The sequence below is a fragment of the Corvus cornix genome, chromosome 2 (genome assembly GCF_000738735.6).
Source record: "Corvus cornix cornix isolate S_Up_H32 chromosome 2, ASM73873v5, whole genome shotgun sequence".
NCBI classification, from domain to species: Eukaryota; Metazoa; Chordata; class Aves; order Passeriformes; family Corvidae; genus Corvus; species Corvus cornix.
This window is the reverse complement of record NC_046333.1, coordinates 144,835,923-144,856,335: the sequence shown is the minus strand read 5'-3', so window position 1 is coordinate 144,856,335 and position 20,413 is coordinate 144,835,923. Positions and strand designations below refer to the sequence as shown.

General features: G+C 38.7%; 1 long non-coding RNA gene across 1 annotated transcript in view; it reads right to left on the bottom strand.

Annotated features, from left to right (window-relative positions):
- LOC120409835 overlaps positions 1-20,413 on the bottom strand; it is a 137,380-nt gene that overhangs the window by 33,688 nt on the left and 83,279 nt on the right. The gene's annotated exons all lie outside the window — the stretch shown is intronic.

Sequence of the window (20,413 nt, the reverse complement as noted above, 5' to 3'; positions counted from 1 at the left end):
ACTCTAGTTAACAGTGACGTGACATCCTATTGCTGTTTCTTCCAAGAGATGAGTTATAGGTAAGGAGAGAACTACTTGACATCCATGTAGATGTCTACCTTTGAATTAAGCCAGTCTCTGTTGATTGGGACAGGATTATACTTATTTATACTAGAATATTTGGCTTTCATTATAGCCTTCTTTTCTTTTTTTTTTTATTTCCACTTTAGCACTGCCAGTTAAAATCAAAACCAAACAGATCTCTGCTAAAATGGGTCACAAGTCTTTGTGCAAAGCCAGGAAGTTGGCCCTTGGCAGCATGTTCCCATTGTGTCCAATTCTACCACAACATTCTGCTCCCTGCTGCACCCACTCTACAGCCTTCACTGACACTGGGATGTCTTTCCTGCAGGACACAGCAATTAGCTGTTTTAAGAACTGCTCATGCCAGCATTTGCTGTTACTGTGATCCACTGATGAGTACCTCAAGATGAGAGATATATTAAAATGATACTTAGAAGTTATTAAATTCTGTTAATTCTGACTTAGCACCTAAAGCAAGGATGAGCCAATCTGCAAGGTTAGAGCTTTCCCATCTATTCTTAGAAGTGGGAATGAAGCATTCCTGCAGGCACACTCATCAGGTTGCTAGTACAGTGGTCCTAGACTACTTGCAGAGATTTTGGTACACCTCACTGAGACGCCTGCAAACGTCTTGCTCAGTCTTTACTCTCTGCTGTTGCAGGTGTTAGTTTAAAGAGTTGTGCTAAGAACAGCAGTCTGTGGTGTAAAACAAGTACAAGGGGTGGAGTCCAAGTTTCACCGGTGGATAAATCATAGCAGATAGGTTGGGACTGCCTTTTTCACTCCTTTCCACTGCACCATACTGACCACTAGAGTTTGCTGTATTAACGTTCGAGTGAACAAACCCAAAAGATCTGAAACAGCCCTACAAGCCATTACCAAAGAAAGCATGAATTCCCTCACCACAAGCTGTAGAAACTACAATGCCCTTTTCCAGCTGTTGGGATGAACTCAACTAGAAATGCAGGAGAAGCTGCAGGAAGTGTATGATTAAATAAATGGCACTATATTCTCTCTGTTGGTACAGTGCCAATGTTCTAGCAGTATGCTAAGGGACACTGTGCTATTTTCAGATTAAGTGAGAAATCAAGGTCCTGACTACTGGTCATTTTAGCTAATTAAAGATCCCTTGGCATTTATTTGCAGAAGGAGGGATATTAGCTTTGATAAGCTGGCAAAACTCCAGCTAAGAGAAGCAAATGTTTCAGACCAGGTTTTCCTTGAAGTTCTGAAGAGTGGAGAGCCCATTTTCTTCTTCCACTTTTAAGAGAGTAGCATATAAAATTTAAAATGATGGCAGAAATTAATTTTGGGATTTTGATTGAAAGTGGACACTGATTTTGGCAAGTAGATTGATTTCTGGACGAATCTTCAATGCAGCTGCAATGTTCTCATGTTTGAGACTTCCTAATGAGATTCATCTCTTCCTCCTGACAGAGGTACTGGACAGTGTGTTCTCACCTCCACTCATACCCTCGGTTCAGCTGGACACAGGTCTAGTGGTGGCATCAGCAGAGGGAACTCTAACAGAAGAGACAATCAATCTTTTTGAATTTTCCATGACTACTGCCACCATGGTCCCAGGGAACAAGATACAAGGAAGACCGGTTCCAAAGAAGTCTTGCTCCACCTTGCAGCTCTGGTAATGGGTGTCCTTGTTCCCAGTTGGGATGAGGCCTGTTCTGTCAATACAGGGAACTGATTCCTCTGATCTTAAAAAATGTCTCAGCTTGTGGAAAGCTATTATTTTCAGACACACATGATTTGGCCGTGTTTTTACAAAGACAGCAAAAGACTGCATAGCAAGCCCATCCTTTGCCAAATTTCTATTCCCTGCTTCAAAGCCAGTAAGGGCCAAAGCCTCTATCAAAATGGCTTCCCAGCAAAAAAATTCTAGGGTGAAGGAAAAAGTATTACCCCTATCCTTCTTCTTCAATTATCCCCCTTCTCCACATCATAGTTTCAAAGAATCCAAAAGGAAATAAAAACAGACAGAAATATCCACAAAGAACCTGAAACAGATTAAACAATTTTAGTCCGAGTAACTACACATTAACAAAGTGATAAGAGAGTGAAAAGCACACCAAGCCAACTTATCTCCTATTAGTTATTTGAACCAGTAATAATATTTACCAGGCTGATGATACAGGAACAAAAGCAGACCCTGAGATAATAGTCATATACAATTATAATATTCCCTCTTTTAACATCCTGTCCATCTGTTTCAATTACTCACTGCTGGTGTCCCCACTGAGGTCATAACCCAGTTCACTCATGGTGAGGTAAACAGAGTTTAATGGGACTACTTGTAATGAGTAGGTTACAAGATGCCTTTTACTGAATCACAGTCAGGAGTAAAATTCCAAATATTCATAAGTTCATTTTCCAAGCCTGAGATCTCAAGTCAAAGGTCTCCTACTATTCTTGATTTTCATAGAAAATCAGCTTTCTAAGTGCCTAATTATTTTTGGAATAGAGCCAAAGTCATCTAGCAATAGTGTTTTGAAATTGTGACTTTCTGTCTAGTTATCTGTGCAGAGCCATGCACTTGGAGAATTCATAAACAATAAAATCCAGTCTTTGTTTTTCCTGAACTGAGCCCCGACCCAACAGATGTAGCTATTAAGAAATTAGTTAAACTAGAAACAAACACTTTAGGAACTGCCCAAACAAGCTAAAAATAATAGCACGTGGCATGCTGCAGAAGTAAAATATTCTGCCTCAAAACTTGAACAACAATGATCAAAGGCAGCTTGAGAATTCTAGAGCAAGCCAAAGAAACAACAGATTTTTCAGGACACAATTCATCTTAATCAACTGGTCTCAACTGGGACCCTATGGAAATACACAAGGCTGGCTGAAGAGGCCATGGGGAGAATTAACTAGGTGGTATATTGGGAAAATGAGGAAATGACCAAATGCATTTATCAAAGCAGTTTAGGTGACTGGGAGGATGCAGGAGGATGCTCTGTTATTTCTCCTGGTGTTCCTGAGGCAGCAGAGGAACTCAACTGCTCAGTTATTTTCATCAGCATCACTCTAAGACTTTGCCCAGATACTTGGAATTGTTCTGAGTTTATAGTCCCTTGCCTTCCCATCCCCACATGCAAATATAGTTTCTTTAACACCTATCTCTTCTAAATTATAACGTTGTAAAGCCAATTAACTTTTAAATATTAGCCTCTTTTTTACCCAGTAAGCAAATTTTAGGTGTGTCCTTTAAAGTCAACAAGCAGTAAGACAATGTCCTTATGTCCAAATTTTGGCAAACATCCTTGAACACTTCCTAAATTCTAAAGCACTTGACATTTTATGTGCAGCTTGATGACTACTGCTGTTCCAAATAACAAAACACTCAGTGTTTGCAGATGGCTTTCCTTGGTCTAACCACTCTGCAGAAGCGGTACACTCCTGTGTAGAAGAAGAGCAATCTTTCTGCTCTTCTCCAGCTCTCACTTGCAGACTGGAAGCAGCACTTTGGTAATTTCCGCATACAAGCTCTTGGACCAATGAGTGATTTGTGTCTGCTGGTGTCAAAGTATAACCCTTAAAAGGAGAGTTTCACTACATTTCAAGATAACACAGATCTCTTCTTTCTAATAAGTCTGCCTGAGCACTTATGTAATGCTTCTGAAATTGCTGCTTCTGCATGCTTTTTAGTTGGAAGTTTCACCTCATATGAAACCCTTCAAGAAAAGTAACTGTTCAGGCTGCTTACACAGATGTCATGGGAATTATTGTAACCATAGGCACAAACAGAAAGGTATTTTAAAGAAATTGTGGCAAGAGGTATGCACAGGTGCCAAATTATGTAGCCAAGAAGGACTGAAAGTATTATTTTAAAAGTTTAGAGTGAAAAGCCCAAATTAGAAATTCTTTTCAGCTGTTTTCCTGTGTTGATTTACAATAAATGACATGCAGACCTCAGCTACAACTTTAAAAGAAGAAGCTTTGCTTTCCAGACACAGTGCACAGATCTTAGATAAATAACCACAGACTGCTAAGTTTCTAAGAAAAATAGCCTATTTATGGACACAGTGTCTCGTGTGATCCCCTAAAGCCATGGCAGCCTGTCTTGCTCAGAGTTTTAACACTATTCTTGTGTGCATTGCATGAACAGTCTTCAATGAGTAAGGCAGAGGCTGTTGAATGACTGGTTTAGGCTACAACTTTTTAGGGGTTTATGGGTAAGCAGCAGCAATAACACTATGACAGCATTTCCGAATCACTTAACCCAGAGCCTAGTGCAGGGGAAGGCACAGAGTGGGAGTTAAATGGCCACTAGTCCATACTACATTTACACCAAAGCCATTTTAAATGGATCCCAAAAGCCATCCTATTGAGTACTCTGAGCACGGGACTGTAGCTGGTGTAAAACTGATATTTCCTGTGCTTGGGATATATGTCATGAGTTGCAGCCTGTCTCTTGGAGCAGCTTGAGCTGGAAGAGGACCAGGATTTTCCACTGGCACTGCTGCAGGCTCACATTTTCCTGTAGGTAAAAGGCAGTGCAGTCACAACAGAGCAGTACAAGTCCTTCACTGAACTATGAATTAGGGCATAGATGTTTTCCCTGGCAACCAATGGATTATGATGCTTTACAGTGGGTACCAGATCAAAGAAATGGAGGAGTGTGGATCTCACAGCTTTAAATGGGCCACAAACTGACCTGAGTATAAAGGGCAGTGAGATGATCACACCAATCTACAAAAACAAACATTGTCTTTTCCTACTCATCATCACATTTTTTGTCTCTCACATAGGTCATAGTCACTTCCCTACAGACTGCACATTGTAGCCATGACTATATCACCTACATATCAAACACCTCCTACAGGAGTATTAAATATTACAGTGGAGGAATAAGATAGGACAGTATCTGTGGATGAGTTCATCTGTCTGTGCTAATATCTGACCTTTATAAACAAATCATTTTCATTTTTTCCAAGAATTTATTGTTAAACACTAGTGACTGTTTCACTTCTGGAACATCAGAGGACAGAAATCTGAGCAAACTCAGAAATATTATTCCTAGTCTTTCCCTGCTAGGCTCAGGAGATGTACGTGCAATTTGCTATATGTAAACATGCATGCATGCATGGATATGTGTGTACCAGGATGTGCTTTAAAATCCTATTCTGGCGTGTGATAGAGACACATAAAATAATTTCCATTTTTTCTGGAGAGTCTTGAGAAATATTTTTCACTGATTACCCTCAAGTTTGGGGAGATATAGTTCTCAATTTGTTCTGAAAAATACCTTTTTCCTTTTTACAAGCTTCTTGGTGGCTGTGGACCCACAGATATATGGTCTAGACCAGTAAATTCCATGGCTGGGTGCAGTTGGCATAGAGGTGCTTTCATTCTTAAGATTCCCAAGCACATCATAAACTGTTCACAGAGCTCACACCCAGACTATCATTGAAATATAGCCATGGCTTCAGTGGAATTCAGCAGCTGCATAATGGTTCATAGATCACTCTTGTTCCCAATTAGGCCAGTAGCAATCTTTCTGCTGCTTTCAGTGAGAAGGTTCTTGTGCGCTAAGCCAGGCATGTGCTTAAGTACCTTGTTAAATCACAGTCCAAAGGCTTAAACTTTCTCATATAACATTCACACTGGCTTCACTGGATGCAAATCTGAGCCTTCAGGGAGGAAATAAGTAGGAAGATCAAATGAAAAGACAGGGTGAATTTTAGGTAGAAGGAAAATAGGGTGAAAGTGGAGTGCACATGACTAGTAAAGCAGATGATCCAGATGTTCCCTGTCTGCCCTAGCTGGGCACTTGAGACATCAAAAAGGGGCCAGTTTCATTCCTAGAGCAGTTGCCAGTCTCATAGAGGGGAATGCTTAGAGAGGTAAATAAAGAATGACTATTAAATATGAGCTAATGAAAGCACCTTGAAAACTCCCTCTAAACTGATGTGAATGTCCATGTCCATTGCAGTAAGAAACATTTCCTAATTTTCTAGTGGAAAGTGTCCCTGCCCATGACAGGGGGTTGGAACAAGATGATTTTTAAGGTCCCTTCCAACCCAAACCATTCCATGATTCCATGATTCTATAGCCTAGTTATCATGGTTTCATGCAATAGCAACTCTCAGTGTCCTCAGTACCAGGCATGAGCACACAGGGAAATAAGCCTCAGTTACCTTTATAAGCAAGTTTTAGGTATGTTTTCACCTATACAATCTTTCCCTGTTTGATCAGCTGCACACTGTATTTCCTTCTCCCTTATTTGCTGACAGAGAGAGGATATAATTGCAAAGTAGCCATTTATTTCAGCATAATGGAGGCCTTTGATATCTAACTGCCACAGGAAAACCCACAATTTCTAATTTCCTCTGTATTTTCCCCCTCCTCCTCAATGCCTATTTAATTTTCTAAAATTATTTTTAGTGAATGAATTGAGAAGATAGACTGCAGAATCTCACTGATATAGCACTCAGTTCAATAGAGTTTAAAAATACAGGGGATATTTTTGTTCCTGTATGACCACAGAAATTTTTGTAATACCTATCACACCAAATGTACAAGTTCCTGTCAACTGTGAAAAAACAGCTGCTTTTCAAAATAGTTTGATTATTCATCTTTCTCAAAAGCTTTTGCCACATGAATATCTTAAACCAATAATCACAATTAATTGATGTGAAATTAGGATGTTACAGTATAAACTAGTGATTCATACAAACTAATGGGAAATTTACTCATGCTCATCACCAACAGAATATGCCTCAAATTAAAAACTATCTAGTAAGAGACGGGCATTCATTGTAGTTTTTATGTCATCTAGAAGAGGGCTTAAGCTGGTTGCAGACCTTTATATGCAGCTAAAAATAACAAAGTTTAATCAGAAAAGATTGGAAACACTTGTAGATGTTTAATTTATGACCACATTACTGTGAAATTATAAATGTGAAAGCAAAAAACAAAGAAATTGCCTTAGTTAGGAAGTTCACAGTACTTTAAATGAGAGAAATCATTTGAGTAATATGTTGAAAGTTTTAAGACAAATTATTTTCGTCTGGAAAATTTCTAAAGGATGATTTAAGAAATTATTAACTTCAGATACTGGAGAAGCTGTTAACTTTTGCTGCAATATGATGTAATCTTATTAAACTTGCCCTTCAGAAAAGGACTCAGTTGAAGAAAATACCTCATATTGAGGTGTGTGCATGGCAGATAGGGATGAAATGTATTACAGCTACTGAAGACTTAGGATTTTATTCAATTACTTAATCCAGTTTCCTAGTAAAGTATCCAGTCTGATTTCCAGTTACCACTTTGTAGTCCTGTGCCATCTCAAGAAGGTCATGAACCTGCTTCGGTGGGTCCAGAGGAGGACCATGAAGATGATGAGAGGGCACCTCCTTTGAGCACAGGCTGAGAGAGCTGGGGTCATGCACACTGCAGAAGTGAAGGTTCCAGAGACCTTATAGTGGCCATCCAGTACTAGGAGGAGGCCTACAAGAAAGATGGGAATGGACTTTTTATCAGGGAGTGTGGCGGCAGAACTAGGGGTAAGAGTTTTATATTGAAATAGCATAGACAGTAGATTTAGATGAGCTATTAGGAAGAAATTCTTTACTATGAGAGTGGCAAGGCACTAGAGCAGGTTGCCCAGAGAAGTGGTGGATACACCATCCCTGGAGGAGTTTATGGCCAGGTTGGATGGGGCTCTGAGCAGCCTGGTCTAGTGGAAGGTGCCTCTGCTCATGGTTGGAACTAGCTGATCTTTAAGGTTCCTTCCAACACAAACCACTCTACAATTCTCTGTTAGGTTTCCAGTGGCATCAGGGAGGCTGTGTTTTCAGCCACATTGCACCGTACTTAACTGCTATGCAAAGTCTTCCTGCATAACATTTCCAAAGTGCTGCTCTTACACTTTTCCCTGTGAAAGGGGGTATCCCTGGGGAATGGCAAACATTGCACTTACGAGGAGGACACGGTGAGTCAGATCAGATCAGTCACGAAAGATTTCCAACTGTTCAGTACGAACTCCCTGAACATCACTGATCCTCGTGAATATTTTAAAATAGCATGCAAAGAATAAGTTAAGCAAATGCTTTTAAAATTTAAGAAAGACTAGCAGAAATCTCTAAGATACATTGTCTTTTTCTCATATGTATCAGTCCATTCCAAGCCCTGATTACTTTGAAACATCATTTGTCATCACAAGTCAGATAGGAAATTTACAGCTCTGCCCCATTATTGTGGATATCTTCATTCTTTCTCTCTTGCTCTATCCCTGCCCAGCTACATCGCATGGTCAGGAAGAGCAGGAACAAAAAATTAAGAAATGTATTGACAAACTTGAGAAGATATTTTCCCTGTGTACTGCCAGCAGAATTTTTGAAATTATCTGTAACTTTGGGGAGAAGGAGAAAACATCACAACCAAAGAACAAGTCTCTCTCCTGACTTCATGCTAACAATGTTTGATTTTTATTTTTTTACAAACTTCTGAATCTTAAATTTTCACATGCCTCTTAAAATTGAAAAAGATAATCTAAAAAGACAGGATGATATGTACTTTAGTAGATACTTTACTATTACCCAAGAAGTGTACATTCACTGTTCTTTCCTGAAATAAACATTCTGCCCACACAGACAGTCATTCGTCATGAGACTTTTGAGGTGCCTGAACAAGGTGGGAGAAAAAGTCTGCCTGGACAATAGGCCAGTGATCCTAAATTTAGTAGAAACTTCTCACATTACTTATACTATGATAAAGTCAGGCATTATATTCAGCATTACTACCTTAACCAGTTTCATTTTATTCACACCTTCTTTCTTTCTTCTTATAGTATCTCCTGGGTTTCAGATATTTCAGCATTTCAATTCTTTGCCTGTGAAGGTGTGGAAAGACCAGAGGAGGGCAGGCAGAGTCTGGAAAGGAAAAAACAGAAGCTAGAAAGAGATGCTTAAAATATGTCAAAGAAATCAATAATCCAACTGAAAGAAGAGAGCTTTTGTAGTGAATCAGGGAATTCACCTTTGCTTTCCACACAGAAAGAACCCTTAAGCTGAATGCTGCCTCTTCTTACAGTTGTGTTCAATTAACAAACATGAGGCAAGGTGACAGCCAAGTTCTTCACTTCTCCACTTAATCTTCCTCCTCCTTGGACTCTTATTCTAGAAATATCTAAAAGTTGCTTCTGCGGATTGATTTCTCATCTTAAGGACACAAAGTTTATGGTTATTTATTATACTGCTGTGGCAGATACTTCAAAGAATGAATCAGGCACAGACAGCCCTACTTTCTCATTTTACATATGACAAGAAAAGTAGTGGACAAAGAGATCTCTGCGGAAAAGTAAGTGGGAAGTATCATTAGGAAACTATGACTGTAAATGCTTCTGGTTTTTGCATAACTTCAAGGAAAACAGGGAGAAGAAATCCTTCCCTCTTTGCTGGCATAATTTGAACAGCCCAGGACAACCAGGGAGAATGCCTTTCTTCTGAGGAACAAAGAGATATTTCTCAGGGTGTGTTTCAGAGGTCACATAGTGAGAGGGGAGAAGAGACGCCTGTTTATCAGCCTCTGGACTTAGAGCTTGCTTAATTGAGACGTAAGGAAGGCAGTCACAGGTCTTTTGTGCTCTGGAGAATGAAAGATGGGTCATAGACTGCAGGAAATTTGGAGGTTGAATCACGAAGACTCTCTCAAGAGGTAGTGCCACTCTTCTTTCTGTCTAAAGGTGCCATAATCCTTCAAAATACAGCTAAACCCAGAGGTCCCAGCTAGGGATCATGACTTTCTTGTGGTAGAAGCTCCTCTGCTATTCAATATTGGGAGAAAATCTAAAAGTGACAATGGAAAAAATAAAAAGTGACTCCTGGGATATAAGGCTGGTATCAACAAGGGAACAGATGCTTAGTCTTTTGATATTCAAAGCCAGAATAGGTTACAGAGGGAGTTGGAAAAGAAGACAAGCTGTAGCATTTCTTGTGTGGTGAAAGCAAAAATGCTTATGATTCTTTACTGTTGACAGGAATTAATGTGTAGAATTAGTTTCCAAAGACTGGAAACAAGCAAAAATAAAGGTCATAGATCAGAATGAGAAGGAATACTCACATATTTACTGTGCTTTGGTTGCTTCACGTGAATATTAAGAACACAATCAAAGTAGCATTTTACTCTAAAAGGCACACTTTTTACTCACATGTCTTCTCCACATCACTTTCTTTTTCTGGCTGAAGCCACAGATAAAGTCTACAAGCAAGATTTGACAATTTTGTAGAGCTGTGTTAATGTTCGTAGGCAAGTCAGGAATGCCTTGTGATAAAAAGCATAAAATGCTAAAGAGAAGACTCAGAACCAGGGTTCACCTGTATCCTACATAGTTGGAGACCAAGTGTTTATTTTTACATCTGTTCAGAATTTGCTCTTAAGCCAGGATGAAATAAACCTGAGCTACTAATAATTGATGAAATCACTGAGAAGACAACAAAACATTCATGTCTATGTAAGCTTCGTCCCTGCAGGAAGAGGGACAATTATTACAGCCTGAGTCTCATCTCCATTAGGTGTAGCCATCTTGTGTGCCTGGTGTGCACAAATCATTTAGATCGTTCTCTCGGTACATCAAGAGGGAAAAACAAGCAGCTGCACAGGGTGGGTTAATCCTTCCGTGATATAAACCTGTCCCCTGTGGGGACAAGACACCCTCTCCACAGATGGGGAACTGGGTTGGCCTACATGCATTGCTTTTAACCCTACAGGTGAAAGAAATCCCACCGTTTTTCTTAATTAACAGGAGGTACTAAACTTGAATATTATTAGTCATCCTCCAGATACAACAGGAAAATACTGCCCATATACTGCCCAGTTTCTAGACCACCTGGCATGTACAAAAGATCAAACATTGTCTTTAAATCTGGATCGTCCACTTTCCCCTTAAGCCACCTGAATTACATCCTTTTAAAAGAAAGCATAAGCATTCAGCTAGAAGCGATTGAGTTTATTCCTTCAGAAGTGAGAGATTAGCAGCATCAGACTAATAACTATGCACAAAACCAATCATCTGAAAGATGCCATGGCAGAAAACTGTGACAGGAGCTGGATTATGCAGTCATAAAAACTTGAGAGATTTGTCAAGGGAATGTATAAACCCAGAGTTGTTCCTATTTCTGTTCAATTTAATTTCTTAAGTATGCCTGTTTTTCTTTCTAACGTATGATTCTGTCTCATTAAAGAAATAGGGAAAGAAGCATTTTATTTTCTCTCTTTCTCCATATGCATATTAATAGACCAACACTCTAATACATGAGTCTCATTTTCTGTAGCTAGCTGTTGAATTTTCACATATACTGTTAATAGAGGTGGCAACACTGCCTAAATTTGAAGTTTCCCAACACTCCTAATAAATGTTTATTTTCAGTGGCTTAACATTCTGTCAAACAGTAACCACTCAGGCTAAAATTTTCCAGACTTGTTACCTGTCTTAGACTGAATTTTTAAAGACACTGTCACTCAAAATACCTCACCCATTTCTCAGAAAGACACTCAGGTAACACTCAGTGATCACCCATTTCAAACAAACAAAAATAAAACCTTACACCTGTTTGTTGGGGTAACACTGAATATATTATTTTGTGTGGTAGAGACTCAGAATGTAACAGGTGGAAAGTGAAATATGGACTAAGGATATGTTGCATGCCATTTCTTCTCTAAGTTGTAGCCTTTCAAAAGGCCCCTGAGTTTGTCCATGCTCAGACAAGAGCTGAGGCAGTTGGCAGCTGCATGCTTAGAAATTCCTTCCGCACTGGTTGTGTTTTCCTGCCTGCTGCCAGTTCTCGAGGCCAGGAAGTGCCTCTTTCTTTCTTTCTCTCTCTTTGTGTGAACTCAGTGTTTCTCCTGCTGATTGCTAAGCTCAGGTTCTCTGAAGGAGGATACAGTCCAGCGTGTACCGGAGAAAATTCAGCTCAGCAAGAGTCTGGAAGTCAGATGTGGCGTCATATACTAGGACAAGTAGCATTTAGAGAAAATGGAACAGATGTATGGAACAGCTTCACAGTTCCTAAATCCCACTTTTACCAGTAAGCATTTTGTGCAACGCCACTGGGAAAAAGTGCATTTTGGTATCTGCTAGTGCCTCTCGGCAGAAAGCATGAGAACATCACCCAGGAGTCACAAAAGCAACTCAAGAGACAAGAGGTTTTTGCAGTGGATGCAAAGGTTGCTATGCCTGAAAGGGTACCTGTGCACGCCATTCAGTTGCTACCTAATGGAACTTATGTCTTGTTTTTCTCATTTTTTCTTTATTAAAAACCTAGGAAATTAGCCTCTTTCTCCTTCATGCACAGACACCCTTTTGAAAGAACCCTGACATTTCAAAGTCATGCACTCAAAACTTAGAAAATAGCAAGTGAGAAATGCAGTGAAGTGCATATCATAAAGCAGGGTTTTAATGTAAAATTTTAACTATCTTGCTTCAAAATAAACATGTTGCAAGGCATGTGCACATATACAATGGACAAGTTAGACTCTTAACTAAGTCTGTCTTAAGTTTATTTTGAATAGTTTCAGGCTCTTCCTTTTCCATGTCCTGCTCAACACCAAAGTTTGGCAAAATGTTTTTCTTCAATCCTGTAGACATGCTTACAGTGAAAATCCTACCTTCTTGCAAAGTGAGCCCAAACTGTGGACAGATTTACAAGAGAGGATAAGCATATTTTGCTATTGTTTGGCTAAAAGCATCCAACAGAATCTCACATAGTGCATAGCACTGGAGAGTTCTTGTTGTATGATATCAATTTCCCCCAGCACCAAAACTGCTGACTTTATCTATTTTGATGGTCCTTTTCCCCATAGCTCAGCCAAGAAGATCCACACCAGTAAATATGGAATGTATTTTAGTCATTATCGTGGTCTTAATAAAGTTTCTTCTAACTACTGTACCATACTTTAGCGGAGTTTTGCTGAGGGCATAACAGTGCTTCAGTAACTATTTCCCTTCTTCAGGGCCTTAGGATGGATTATGGGTTGTGTTTCTGAAAAATATACACCATTTTAACTATGACACAAGGCACTGAGATGAACCAAGTCAAAGAAGTAGGTGTGGGGATTGAATCATCTCCTACCTTGCAAATAAATTCTTGGAAGTTAGCTCTGGGGTGAGAAAATTGTCCTAGAGCAGGGCTGGAACCCGTGCAAGAAGCAGCCTTTCTAAAGGAGGGGAAGAAAATGTTGCCTCAATGGAATCAGTGTTTGTTGGTGCAGACTTGAAGACTTCGAAATCATTTATGTTCATGAGAACAATATTTTTCCAGACATTATACACTATAATCCAATAAAAGGCATCACATTCTCTACTTGGTTTTTTTTTCTGTAAGCTTTGGAGAGTGGACACAGCAACATAAAAAATTGTTATTTATATAAATAAAAGGTGGGAATAATCCTTTCAACATGCTGAAAGCGATCTAGCCCAAGTCTACACAATGAACTGCCCATAACACCTGTCTCCAGCCCAGAGAATACACTAAGAATTTGTGGTTCTTCAAGCTGAACAATGTTGAGACATTGGGTATAAACACATACATTATCTCTTGGACATGTTCTTCACTTGATGTCTAATGGGAACACTCTGGCACGCAATTCACAAATAAGGGAATGCAAGGACTGTTTTTCTGTGAGAGAAATATTTTCATATAATTTTCAAAATTAAATATGACTACTGTAGACAAGAGACTACTGTAGCTTGTTTGCGTATGTTGCCCTGGACACTGATGCCACAGTTAGTAGATCAAGATCTCATGAGGAAACACAGGCTAAAAAACCCCCCAAAGGTCTATCTATTATTAGCAAAACACACTTATTTCGTCAGGAGCACAATAAAATGGCCAAAGCAAGGCACAGATACAAGAAATTGTATGGACATTTTTTTTACTGGTTTAAAACTCTAATTGGTTCCTCCAAATCTACCTTTTTCTATGAGAATGCCACCTTCCCTTGGCACATCTTCCAAATAAATTATATTATCCTGTTGTACCAGGATCTATCCCACTGTTTCTTGCACACATTGCAGTTTGTTAAAGCATGCAAAACAGTGCTGACATATTTCTACCATTACCTCTATTTTTTTCTCCTTAGTTTTAATTGTTTGTTTATTGCATCTAATAGAGCTGTAGAGATCAATCCTAAAGAAGGTCAGTAATACTTTTGTTGTGTTTTTAACAAATAAAACTAACCAGCACTACTTCATAACAGCATGTTTTTAACCACAGCCTTAAGCATCATTAGAACCAATGTGACTTTAGTTCATCTATTTGCATTTTGCTTTATGCTGTATGCAGATCAGGTGCCTCAGTATTTCAATACCAGAGATCCTTTCTGGTGTTAAAGGGTGTGTTTAACTTCACTTACATTTTCTTCCTTTTCCAGTTAGAGATTATTAATCATCAATTGATAGGAAAATCATTCACCTTGAAAAAGAATTAAATAGATGTGTGTGTCATGGAAGTCAAGGGATAAAATATGCATTTAAGTTACCCAAAAGTTTACAATCTGCAGATCCACCCTCTCCAAGTGCATATCCTCTTGCCTCCTAGTAATGACTGGGACACACAATAAGGGAACTGTGAGTGTACCCACCAGTGATACACATCTAGTATTAGAGAAGTGGTTGGGTTTTATTTTTCTTTTTTCTTTTTCTTTTGTGTTTTGTTTTGTTCAGATGTTTCTTCTAAATGATTTTCCTCTAACCCATTTCACAGGGAAGAATAATAATGCCCTTTTCCTTGGCTAAGCATATCTACTTAGCACTTCATTTGTCACTGTGCTATACACACATCCCAGCAGGAATGGGAACACAACTCACTTCTTGAAATTGGGCTGTGGGACGTTCTGCACTGACTTTTTCACTGTGAGGGGAACATCTTTCTCAGCCTCATACATTCTCACTCCTTTTCTCTCAAGAGAAGTAAAGGCACAACCCAATGATATTAAAAGTATGGAAAGCACTAGACACGAACAAAATAATGGAATTGCCTTGGCTCTGGTTCTTATACAGATAAAGGTTCTGAACCTGCAAATGCTTCAATGACTCCTGGCACTAGCTGTGATGAAAGCCCAGAGAAGGGTCATTTGGGATTCAGGCAGAAGTAATAGGGATTTTTAGAGAGGTAACAAAAATTATGAATAGTCAGCAACATAGAGGAACTTTTACTTAACTTTTCATAACAAGCATTAAATATCCTGAGAAAAATTTCCAACATTATCTATTTTTTGCCTTCAACTGTCAGGTTTAAAGCCTACCTACGGGATAACTGCTTTTCTCTGCCATATGAACATCTTCCTGCACAACCATCATGGTGTCAATGTCCCTTTGCAACCACCACCACCCTTATTATTAACCATGTCCTTTTTTTTTTTGGTTGTTGTTATCATTCTACGTGGTCCTAATCATAAAACAGAAATTCAGGAGGGCTTCATCTGCTTAAACATGGATATTTGAAATTTAGGTATCAACATCTGGCTAAACATACTTTGGTCTGTGCCTTTGGTTTTTCAGTACAAATGTGAAACTTGCAAAATCTTTTTGTCGTGATAAAGCTATAAATTCTGTTATTGCTTTCATAAAGTTCCTAAAATTATAATTCAAATGGTGTGTTACTGTAGCAAACAGCATACAAAGAAGGAAAAACGGGACTAGTAGGAAAAAACATGTTACAGGATACTGCCTGGAATATATTCTGCCCTCACAACATCCACATTATCTCCCAATAACAGTAATGAAAATTTTGCATACACATGAAGACATAATATATAGCTAAGCCTTTGACTGTTTTGATATATATTTATGAATGTAGCTATACATTTATTCCTTCAGCCAATTTAAATGCCTGTGATTCAGAGTTTAAATTTATTCATTAATACCTGCAAATAGAGAAAACCAGTATGGAGACAACATTAATTTAAAGAAAATCTGATTATACAGTGAAATATGTCAGGCATAAGGAAATAAATTAAGGTTAATATTTTTTATCACATTGGGATCAATTGTTTGGGAAAAAATTTGCATAATAAAAATTTATGGTTCAATTATAGATATTTTTTGTAAGAAAGGGTACATGTTGTTTTTGCATAAACATTAATAGACATAGATATGTAGAATATAGAATTTTATAGCTACATGTCTGCAGATGTGAAGAGTTTTGATTGAGACACATTATATAAACAAAGCACAAGCAAAAGTATGGACATATCTTTTCATTTATGTGATTGAATCCATTTGGACTAGTTTTCCTAATTGATTTGATATCATGTTGTGAATTGTTGTGAAATTAATATGTTGGAGAATTAGAATACTTTAGATTAATAAACCAATTGAAAATTAAAGGCAGGCTGTAGATCATGTACCCAACTAGCTTCTCTTAAAACTGCAGGTAAAAATTGCTGCATTCCAATATAGTAACTATTATTTTGCTTTTTTTTGAGTATAAATAGACTTCTACCTATGGCCACCAATTTAGAAATAAATAAGAATATAGTAAAAATTGCAGATGGATATCCAAAACAAATCAGAAAGATTCAACATTCAGATGTTGTGGACTTTTTTAAGTCTTACATCTGTAACTCTGTGTTTGGAATTTTTTTTAGATTTGAGGAATTGCAATATACCTTCTCTGAAGACATAACATTTAAACACAAATGTGAAGCCTTCACTTACAAATGTGATTTTTTTTTTTTTTTTAAAGAAGAAGAATTCTTTTCCTGGTATGAACAACCAGTGCAGCCTCCAAAACTCTCTCCCTAGATTAAAAGGGCAAGTATTAAGATGTGAATGCTTTGCTTCCCAATCAGAGTTTCTAGAAGGTTAAATGTCATTAGGCCTGGTTCTTTTATTGCAGTGTTAATGATATATCCTCATGTTATGGGCATGCCAAAATGCTGAAACACTCCAAAATCGATCAACTCTGCTATCGTCAAAGAACTCAAATGTGTGTTTTTACTGTCAGGAAATGATATAATCTCTCTTACAGCTCTCTCATGACAAACTGACCCAATTTGAATGTAATAGTAATGTTCCTGAACTTTGAATGAGTTCTGTTGAAAGGGAATTTCCAGATTTGATAGCTCAGATACTGTTTATGCTGGGCTCAATAGCCCTGCCTAGTTCACAGTCCTCCAAATTGCAACAAATCTAAAAATTGCCAAAGCATGACATTGGAACCTGTTCCAAAATATAAATCCCGACTTCCTCAAACGTGAAATGAGATGGTTATTACATCACAAAACTGAGTATATTTATTATAAAGATCAGTCTGATTAGGCAAGATTTGTCTTAAATCTTTTTCAGGGCCTTGTTTCTTTTAATTCAATGCAAGTTTTATGCATATATCCACTGTGACTTTTCTTCCAGTTCACCTCTGTTTTTTGCCTTCTCATTCCAGTTTGAGTGTGAATAAAACCTCAGGCTGCATCACTTTGTTTCATCTGGTTTCATAATGAAAGGAAATTTTTCACAGAAGTTAATACAATTTTCCAATCAGACTGATTAACCTAAAATAAAAACCAAGCTCATGAAATATTTTTTCAAAAGAAGCTGAAGAAACTTGAAAAAAGAAAAAGCATTGAAAAAAAATGCTTTGAAACAAAAGTTTGGAAGGAATTGAAAAAAAGATCGTTTTGGGTATTTCTTTGCCCAGACAAAACAATCCCATTCCTAAATAATTTTAAGTTAAAAGAGAGAAACATACTTTTAAACCTGAAATATACAGCCTATAAGGGTTTTGTTGTTAAAATAGGTCAATTTTAAAATGAAGTGTTACAATAAAAATCAGTTTTGTCTTAAAAGTGAGAAATGTTTTGTTTTATTTAGCTTTTTTTTTTTTAATTGAAAGCGATGAACTCAGAAAAAATTTGCAAGTCTTGTACCTGATTGGTATTCCTCTGTAAATACATAAATAACTGAAAAATTTCTGTGTAGCACATGGATGGCTTTGAAACATGAACAGAAGTAAATTAGCCAGTTTCAAAAAAGCCCTTAAGTGTAATGTAATTTTTGATATAATCATATATCTCACCTTCACTTCATGATGCTGTGCTAGTTTAAAAACAGTCTAGTTTTTGGTGGGCGGGGGCAAGTGGCTCGAAGTTTCTCCAATGTCTGGCACAGAGCCAGTCGCTGAAGGCTCTGACAATGGGCAGGTTACTAGCCCAATTAGACAAGCTGGTAAGGCCTCTGTGATGACATATTTCAGAAAGAAAAAAAAAGCTGGAAGCTCTTTTTTACTTCGCCTGAGGGGTTGTGAGGTGGCTGCTGGGGCCCATCCTGTTGGGGGCCACCAGGGGCCGGACAGCCGAGGCCGTCCCGAGGCCAGAGCCGCCTGTGCGGTGCCAGCGAGGACCACGCGGTCGGGGCCGGCCTTGCGGTGCCGGCAGGGACCACGTGGCAGCAGCGAGAGACATGGCGAGCAATTCCCCAATGCGGAGCCCGGACGAGATCAACCTCTCAATTGCAGACACCGACTTTCTTCCAAGTCAGATAAAAAGGAAAAGTGAGGACACGTGAGGAGAACCATCATGCTGTCACCAAGGTCAGTGAAAAAAAGGAGAGGGAGGAGGTGCTCCAAGCGTCAGAGCTGAGGTTCTCGTGCAAGCCGTGGTGAGGACTGTAATACAACAAACTGTTTCCCTATAATTCATGAGGTGCATGGGGGGGTGCAGAGATACACACGCAGCCGTGAAGGAGAATACTTACGCTGGAGTACCTGGATACTGAAAAGCTGTTGTCTAGCGAGGAACTCGAACAGAGGGATGACCCTTGCTTTTAGAGATAGAGGAAGAGAGCCTTAGCTTCCAAACTAGAAACAGCTCATCCCTAAAAGACTGAGCCCCATGAACTAAAGTGGCCCACGCTGGGCAGTTGTGGGAAGACTGCTTGGCCTGTGGGAGGGATTTCACATTGCAGCAGGTTCAGGCGGGACTGTTGCTTGTGGAAGTTAAAACCACACTAGAAAAGTTCACAAAGAACTATCTCCCCTGGGAAGGATCCCACAGCACAGCAGAAGAAACTCTTTTCCTTAAGCATACTGTAGAAAAATTTTTAAGAAGTGGCAGACTGACCAAAACCCCATGTTTTGCGTCCTTGCATGGTCGGTGGAAAGAGGAAGGGACTGAGAAATGTGTTCTGGAAGTTTTCTTTGATTCTCATAACCCTTTTTACTTTTAATTCTGTTAATAATATATCTTCTTTATACTGTTTAGGTTTTGAACCTCTTTTGCCTTAAAGTGTGGGGTTTTTTCCAATAATCCTTATCTCAACTCATGAAAATGAAGTTTTCAATTCCCTCTCCTCTGCTCAACTATAGCAAAGGAAAATAAGTGGATGGTTTTTTTCGTGGGTGCCTGGCACTTAGCCAGTGTCAAACCTCGACAGATAGGGATTCAGATGTAATGTTAGAATAACTAAAATCTAGTCATCCAGTCCATTCTATTTCAACTGGAGAAAGGAGCTTCTCATCGGCAGACTGTTGAAACATAGATTTTTTTGTTTCGTTGACCTGTAGCAAAGATGATGGCTTCATTGTTACTCAGTTTCTGTGAAGTGTAACTGACTGCAAAAATCAAAGCACTAAAACATAGTGTTTAACAGTGGTGCTCTCTTGCTGTGGCCCCCGCATATAATGACAATTGCAGAATACACCACTGCCAAAATTGATTAAATACACACTGAACATTTAACTCTGCTTCAGGCAAAATCAACGAGAAAAATATGGGTCTTTTCCTCTACTCCTGAGGTGACCAAAATCAGGTGAGATAGCTCACTCTGCCTCCAGGTCTCCCTGTACAGATTAGACAACAGCGAGGTTACTTGTATGGGACAGCAGCAGAAAATGGTCATCAATGGAAAACTTGGTTTAGGGTTCTTTGCAGACTAACATCTGCAGGATTAATTGTGTAATCTTTTAAGTATGAAATACTACATTGACTTTCTCTACACAAAGTAAAACCTAGTCAGAAGATACATGACAAGATATCAGTTGAAACACCACTAAAATAAAACACTCTCTGTGTGCACAAGACTTTCCTCCTTGTGACTTTCTAAGGAAGAACATAGAACTCCACACACCAGAAGAAAAGGATGCTAAGCCAGATACACATAAGAGAATCGGAATGTCTAAGCTTTTTCCACTGCTAAATATGAGAATTTCTACCAGGAAAGACCTGTAGGATAAAGTATAGAGCATAGGGTCTTTACTCAAAAAGCAAAGAGCATGTAGAGATTTTAACTTGAATGGAGATTCATAATAAATTTCTCAATATATTTTCCCTGAAGGAAGAGATACAATGCAAATGGAAAACTTATTGGTTTCCACTACATTTCCATCAGCAGGGTCGGACA